We start from the raw sequence: 8,225 nt of genomic DNA on the forward strand, positions 1-8,225 counted from the left end.
TCAAACTTTAACATATCCCAGAGTCACCTAGAAAGCTTGTTAAGACTTGGATTACTGGGCCCCATGCCCACATCTCTGGTTCGGTAAGTCTGGGGTGAGGCCTGAGACTGCATTCTAAGAAGTTCCCAGGTAACCGTGACACTGGTCGTCCAGCATCGACTTTAAGGATCACGGCCACGTGTCAGAGGTCCTCGACCCTGGCTGTACCTGGGGATCTTAAAGAGAATACTGGGGGGCCTTCCTTGGTGGTTCAGTGGTTGAGAAACTGCCTTGCAGTTTGGGGGACGTGGGTTTGATCCCTGGTCGGGGAACTAAGATCCCACATGCCACGGAGCAATGAGCCCATGGGCCGCAGCTAGGGAGTCTGTGCACAGCAAGGAAAGATCCCACATGCCACAACTAAGACCCGATGCAGCCGGATAAATAATAAACAGATTTAAAATTTTTAAATAAAATAAAATCTATTAAAAAAAAAAAGAATACTGGGATTTCCCTGGCGGTCCAGTGGTTAGGACAGAGCACTTCCCTTGCAAGGGGCATGGGTTTGATTTCTGGTCAGAGAATTAAGATCCCGCATGCCATGGACCGTGGCCAAAAATAAAAATTGATGCCAAAAAGCCATGATAAATGAAAAAAAAAGATACTTTTGTTGTCAGAGACTATCAATGTTCATGTCTGCTCCCAGGGATTCTAGTGTAATGGTTAAGAGGGAGACTGGGTATCTACATTTCATGAAAGCTCTTCAGGAGATTCTGAGGGGCACTTCAGGTTGAGAACCACAGCCTATTCTCAATTTCCATGATTATCCAGAGACACTATTAGAGTTGCTGTTTAATGTCCAGTCAAGCCTTCAGCATGAAGGTGTTATTGAGATATTTTTATTTAAATTGACATGTCCGTCGGTCGTGGTCACTACCAAAATGTAAGTCATTAAGTGGTTATCATCTCTCTGCTTTTAAACAGTTGCCCGTGATTTCTCTCCTCTAGTCCAGTCTCTCCTCTCTCTTCTCCTCACTTTCTTATCCCTCTTTCGTCTTCCTGTTGCATCCTCTAGAATTCTTCATAACTCTCTAGAGTTATTAATGATCTCTTTTCTTTCAGCCTCTCTACCATTTTTAAAACGTCGTCTCCTTGCTTTATCTGTAACTTGGCTTGTTTCTGAACATAGTGATTTTCTTTTCTTTTTTTAATGTATTTTTTAGCAGCACTGCACAGCAGGGATATCTTAGTTCCCCAACTAGGGATCAAACTCATGCCTCCTGCAATAGTATCATGGATTCTTAACCGTTGGACCACCAGGGAAGTCCAGAAGCGCTTTTCTTGCAGCTGTTCCAGATGCAGGCTGCGTGTATGAAAGCAGACTCGGTTTGGGACATTCTGCACAGAAACCTGAGATGGATAAGCTACGCCCCCAGACCCCCTAAATTACCTTTCCTCTATACCGCATTTCACCCTTAACATTTTATTTTTTATTTTATTTTTCACCTTAACATTTTAATCCTTAGGCTGGGCATGGGTAACAATGTTACTACGTTTCCTCAGATATTCATGTTTTATTGTGCAAAAGTTTCAGATGCCTTCAGAATAGGTTATGTGCCTTATGCCAGGAATCAGCTTCCTAGTGAAGTATAATTGACAGCATGATTCTGCTCCATGTATCAAGACTCTTGAACATATTTATACCCTTTGACACTTTGATGGGCGGAGGGAGCACAGGATGGAGACGCGCATACCCGGGCCAAGCCCTCTCGTCTGTTTCTCTCCTTCAAGTGTGGAAAGCAAAATGTCTCCCCATTTATCTCATTCACCCTGAGCAGTGCCTCGTGATCCTGAAATTCAATGCTCCCAGAGCTGGAGTTTTCACTGGGAGCAGGTCTAGGGCTGCTGGGAGAAGAGATGTTGACGTGTTTATTCACAAACACGCGTTTTAAAAAAGTATCTGTGTGTCCCTGGCCTGTGGTGTTTTGTTTCCATATGCTTTCTGCCCGCACAGGATCTGGGTACAGTTTGGTTGGCGTTTCTGTGAAGTGAGAGGATCACCGGGGACCAGGGGTGTGTTTAAGCCACGGCGGATAATTCTTTCTTTGATAAAGACAGACCTGTTCTGGCCAATGCACAGCAACCGCGTGCACAGGAAGATAGGAGACGCAGTGGGCTGGCGATAAGGGCAAACGGCTAGACAACTCAGAGTGAGAACTTTTTTTTTTTTTTACTTACTTGTGATTGTGAGCCATTTACTTAGTTTGTGTGAGCCTCAGTTATTTTACCTGTAAAATGGGAACCAGTGTGTCTATTTTACTTTTCTCACAGGATGACTGACTGTGAGGATGAAATAATTTAATGTGTGCAAGTGCTTTGGAGTAGTAAAGTGCCATTGGGACTTCCCTGGTGGTCCATGCTCCCAATGCAAGTGGCCCTGCTTAGGAAACTAGATCCCACGTGCTGCACTAAGACCGGGGCAGCCAAATAAATAAATGCATAAATATTTAAAAAATAGTGAAGTGCGATAGGACAAAGGTAAGGTATGCTTGTAAGATGGGGTGCGGTGCTCTCCTGGGCTTTGAGGGGAATATTAAGTTAAATTGACTTCTGAAATCTGTGCCGTTGACATGTTAGTAATGATAAATCATAAAATTAAAAATGGTTAAGGTAAACTGTAGCTTTTGGAATTTTAAAATGACTGAATGAAGATGAATAAAAATATCATAAACTGGTGTTGGAGAAGACTCTTGAGAGTCCCTTGGACTGCAAGGAGATCCAACCAGTCCATCCTAAAGGAGACCGGTCCTGGGTATTCATTGGAAGGACTGATGCTGAGGCTGAAACTCCAATACTTTGGCCACCTCATGCGAAGAGTTGACTCATTGGAAAAGACCCTGATGCTGGGAGGGATTGGAGGCAGGAGGAGAAGGGGACGACAGAGGATGAGATGGCTGGATGGCATCACTTACTCGATGCACATGAGTTTGGGTAAACTCTGGCAGTTGGTGATGGACAGGGAGGCCTGGCGTGCTGCGATTCATGGGGTCGCAAAGAGTTGGACATGACTGAGTGACTGAACTGAACTGAACTGAACTAGATTAGAAGTAAGATTAGAGATTTTGAAAATATGCTACTTAAACAATATCAAATATTTTACTATCCAAATAAAAACAGCCATTTCCTAAGCCCTTTTTCTTTTAGAATAAAGACTCTTGACTTTCAAAATATTACCCAGATTCTAGCTCGATATGGGAATGGTAGAGGTGTTCTACTCTGTCTACCAAGAGTAATCTTCTTTATTTCACTTTAAAAAAGAGACCAGGAAGTTTTAACATGGTGCGTGAGACAATGTTAATTGTCTGGAATATCTCAATTTCTAAAAACCTCATTGGTCATAAGGCCCTCACAAACTATAATGTTCATGGTCCCTTTAACCCTTCAAACCAAAAATTCTCAACCAGTATCTCCTTTTGGGGGACAAGGGATATGAATAATCCTCCTAAGGAACATATGTCCCTTCCATTTTTCCTGTGTGGCAATTCTCAAATCTGGCCCTCTTTCATCATCTCTAAAGCCATCCTCTTAACCTGGGCTTGCTTATCTTCTGCCTGGATACTTCCTGAACCTTCCTTATTATCAGCAGTAGGAGGTTGTATGCTCACACTGGTGCTAAATTATTTACTCATTCCTCACTGATTTCTATGCAGTTTCCTTCTCATTAAGCTAAATCCACCCTTTGCCTATATGTCTCCAGAGCAAACACAGTATTTTGCTCATTTTAGGTTGTCAGTTCAGTTCAGTTGCATCCGAGTCTTTGCAACCCCATGGACCGCAGCATGCCAGGCCTCCCTGTCCATCACCAACTCCCGGAGTCCACCCAAACCCATGTCCATTGAGTCGGTGATGCCATCCAACCATCTCATCCTCTGTCGTCCCCTTCTCCTCCTGCCTTCAATCTTTCCCAGCATCAGGGTCTTTTCAAATGAGTCAGCTCTTCGCATCATGTGGCCAAAGTATTGGAGTTTCAGCATCGACATCAGTCCCTCCAATGAACACCCAGGACTGATTTCCTTTAGGATGGACTGGTTGGATCTCCTTGCAGTCCAAGGGACTCTCAGTACATGTTAAATCCAATGGAATAATATTCTTGATCAAGCTTGCAGCATAAACTAGACTCTCTGTGAGCAAACATAAGCATCCTTGCCCCTATTGATATAAAACATGAGTTGAGAGTTTTCAGTGTAAATCCTGGAAAACAAACCACCTCGGTGAGATGGAAAAGCAGTGATATGGGAGGTAAGAGGGTGATCATGTCCTTCACCCCAGGACTCAGGAGAACACTCTGAGTTTCTCCTCTTGGAAAGATGGTCCAGGATCCCAGCAGAGAAGCTGGAGTTTGGCATGTTTGGAGATGACAGTTGGCGGTGTGTTCACGAGGACAGGGTTGTCCCTACTGTTCATTGCTGTTTCTGTTCCAGCACCCAGAACAGAACCTGGCATGAAACAGGCACTCAATAACTATTTGCTAGCGGCATGCATAAATGACGACTAGGTGACCCACGTGTTGTTAAATGCCGCAAAAATTCGAAAACCTTCAGAGCTAACATGAAGTCATACAAGCACTCTGGCAAATGCTACATTTGGGGAAATGGAAAGTGAAAGCTGCTCAGTCATGTCCGACTCTTTGTGACCCCATGGACTATACAGTCCATGGAACTCTCCAGGCCAGAATACTGGAGTGGGTAGCCTTTTCCTTTTCCAGGGGATCCTCCCAACCCAGGGATCGAACCCAGGTCTCTGGCATTGCAGGCAGATTCTTTACCAGCTGAGCCACAAGGGAAGCCCAAGAATACTGGAGTGGGTAGCCTATCCCTTCTCCAGGGGATCTTCCCAAACCAGGAATCGAACCAGGGTCTCCTGCATTACAGGTGGATTCTTTACCAACTGAACTATCAGGGAAGCCCTGGGGAAATGGAGGAATCTGTCTCTTTTGAAGCCGAGTTCCTTGGTTCCTCCCAACAAGACACCATTGTTGGTTCCCTATTTCCCAAATTCCCATCAAAATTCTCGAATGAGCATGTGAAGAGGGAGACTCCAAGTTGACACTGTCCAGATGCCAAAAATATGCCATGTTTTCTGCGGGATCCTGTGTGGTTCTGCATTAGATGCCCATGAGCACTGTTTTTCTGAAAGCGTTACATGTCTGGGATGCAAATGGAAAAAGACCTGGCAGAACCCTCTGAGGGAGGCAGGCACCATGGCACATTATTTGGCCTCCCTCCTCTGATGCATGGGGCTTCCCCAGTGGCACATGGGAAAGAATCAACCTGCAGTGCAGGAGACACTGGAGATGCAGTTTCGATCTCTGAAACGGGAAAATGACCAGCAGGAGGAAATGGCAACCCACTCCAGTACTCTTGTCTGGAAAATCCCATGGACAGAGGAGCCTGGCAGGCTACCATCTGTGGGGTCGCTAAAGAGTCAGACTCAGTTGCATGCCTTTTGAATTCCCAAAGTCTTCACCAGCGTCCACCCAGAGGCCACATCCTCAGTGTCCTCTGTAGGGCACCCCTCCCTGTTCCATCAGGAGGCTGTGATTGCTGCTGCTTCTTCTGTCTTCACTCCAGTCGATGAAGAAAGGAGAGGTTGTCAGTGATGTCCAGCCTGGGAGGTTGTGGGGGTGAGCTGGAAGGATGTGCTTCTCAGGAGGCCACCCCTAGAGGTGCCCATACTGGGCTGGGAAAAGCTGAGCAGGATTAGAGGCAAAGAAGTGCTGTGACCCCGGTGGTAATGGGAAAGAGGTGTTGGGGAAACACTGAAACCCTGACCAGGCAAGACAGTAGCCACTTGCATGAGTTATCCTAACAATAGGAGGTCTCGGTAAGGAACACAGAACCAACTGGAAGAAATTGGGGAAAGTCGAAAGGAGAGAGGAGATGCCAGCTCATATGTCCTACCAACCCACCAGAATCCTCGCTGGAATCCATCTTGACTGAGAGATGCACACACCAGTAGGGAGGACCCTGAGTCACGACGACTGGACTGGCCAGAGACAACCGGAAACCTACCCAATTACCGTGAAGTCCGATACTGTGAGCCATGTGGCAGAAGAGTTCTCCTGGGTTCCCTTTACCCTCCCGCTCTCTGACCAGGCGTCCTTCCCAATAGAGCCTCTTGTTTTGTCAGTCCATGTGTCTCCTCTGACCATTCATTTCCGAGTGTTAAACAAGAGCCCATTCTTTGGTCCTGGAAGGGGTCGCCCTTCCTGCAGCAGAAGTAAAGGAAGCCAGAAGGTTTAGATGGAGGGCTCTCCTTTTTGCTGGTATCCAGAGGAAACCTGGAGAAGGCAATGGCACCCCACTCCAGTACTCTTGCCTGGAAAATCCCATGGACGGAGGAACCTGGTAGACTGCAGTCCATGGGGTCGCTAGGAGTCGGACACGACTGTATAACTTTCAAGTAGACAACCTGAGCGACTTCACTTTCACTTTTCACTTTCATGCATTGGAGAAGGAAATGGCAAGCCACTCCAGTGTTCTTGCCTGGAGAATCCCAGGGACAGGGGAGCCTGGTGGGCTGCCATCTCTGGAGTCACACAGAGTCGGACACGACTGAAGCAACTTAGAGGAAACCTGGAAGGGACTGTGATACAGGCAGGATGGAGAGACATGTCTGAACACAGTCAACAGTCTGCCACTGTGGTCTGAATCCTTCATAACTCTACCAGGAATTCTCCTTCTCTTCCCTCCCATTGCCTTCCACACTGTAGAGTCAAAACAAGAGACCAGGGAGAAGACGCAGGGCACAGCTGGTCTCTGAAAGCCACTCCCTGTGGGCTTGGGTCTCCTCCGTTCACTGATTTTTCCCAAGGCCCATTATGGCTGCCACCAGAGAAGAACACTTTTATGGCTCATTGACGAGTACATGAACCTACCTCAGCCCACATGTTTTGGGGAAGTACAATTTCTTTCTCTTTGGAAGGAGTTCCCTTTCAATGTCCCCTCCCCCCCCCACCCCCTGGAGGGATTGTTTCATGTGATAAAACGCAGTTGTCAAAGGTCACCAGAAACAAATCAATATTTCAACAAAGTTAGGTTTATTTCATCCTCTTCCTTGTCCCCTCCCTCCCGAGAGATTGTATTAAACCACAGAAACATGATGAATAAGGATCATTTACAAGTATATTGTTTCTGAGTGCCCAGCAGGTGATACAAAGGAAGAACTGCCGTCTTGAAAGAGGATTCTGACCAGGGACAGAATCTGACTACCCCTACATGGAATGCCTTCTGGAAAGGTCGGGTTTCTGCCTTTCCCAAGGTCAGTTTCCTTTACCTCTTTCAGTCAAGGGCTACCAAAGATCAGCATATAATGAATGATGTGCCTGGCAAGTAAACATCTTTCTAATATGTACAATCTTGAAAGAAAATGTACTAGCAGATTTTTCTTCCCTTTAATTCTTTTCTCTGTTATGTTTATCAACAATACACACAACAAGTCCAGAGTCCAGAAACCAATAAAATTAAGCTGAAAAGTATGCCTTAGTATATTACTGTACAGCCTAATTTTATGTGATTCCCACCCCCCCTTTTTTATTCTTAGAAAGTCATGAAATTCAAGATCTGTGAGAGTCAGCAGTCCTTATGCTTTTTTTCTTCTTGTTTTTTTTTTTTTAGTTGAATCAACTTTTTAAAATTAAAAAAAGTGTTTATTTATTTAGAGACTTCCCTGGTGGCTCAGACGGTAAAGCGTCTGCCTACAATGCAGGAGACCCAGGTTCAATCCCTGGGTTGGGAAGATCTCCTGGAGAAGGAAATGGCAACCCACTCCAGTATTCTTGCCTGGAAATCCCATGGATGGAGGGGCCTGGTAGACTACAGTCCTTGGGGTCACAAAGAGTCGGACACGACTGTTATTGCATAGTGTTGAGTCTTTGTTGTGGAATGGGACACGTGGGTGCTCCATGTGGGATCTTAGTACCCCAACCAGGGATTGAACTTGTAATTCTTAACCATTGGACCACCAGGGAAGTCCCTTCTTGTTGTTTTGGTGTTAGTAGATTTAGGAACAGAGAAGGCAATGGCACCCCACTCCAGTACTCTTGCCTGAAAAATCCCATGGACGGAGGAGCCTGGTAGGCTGCAGTCCACGGGGTTGCTAAGAGTCGGACACGACTGAGCGACTTCACTTTCACTTTTCACTTTCATGCATTGGAGAAGGAAATGGCAACCCACTCCAGTGTTCTT

The 8,225-nt window shown here is 45.9% G+C and overlaps 1 non-coding gene across 1 annotated transcript; it reads left to right on the forward strand.

The window, feature by feature from the left end:
- The first annotated feature begins 7,704 nt into the window (after window positions 1-7,704).
- On the forward strand, window positions 7,705-7,776 carry TRNAC-ACA. Its single transcript has one exon. It is a non-coding gene; the product is annotated as a tRNA-Cys (tRNA).
- Window positions 7,777-8,225: the final 449 nt, after the last annotated feature.

The sequence above is a fragment of the Bubalus bubalis genome, chromosome 2 (assembly GCF_019923935.1).
Source record: "Bubalus bubalis isolate 160015118507 breed Murrah chromosome 2, NDDB_SH_1, whole genome shotgun sequence".
NCBI lineage: Eukaryota > Metazoa > Chordata > Mammalia > Artiodactyla > Bovidae > Bubalus > Bubalus bubalis.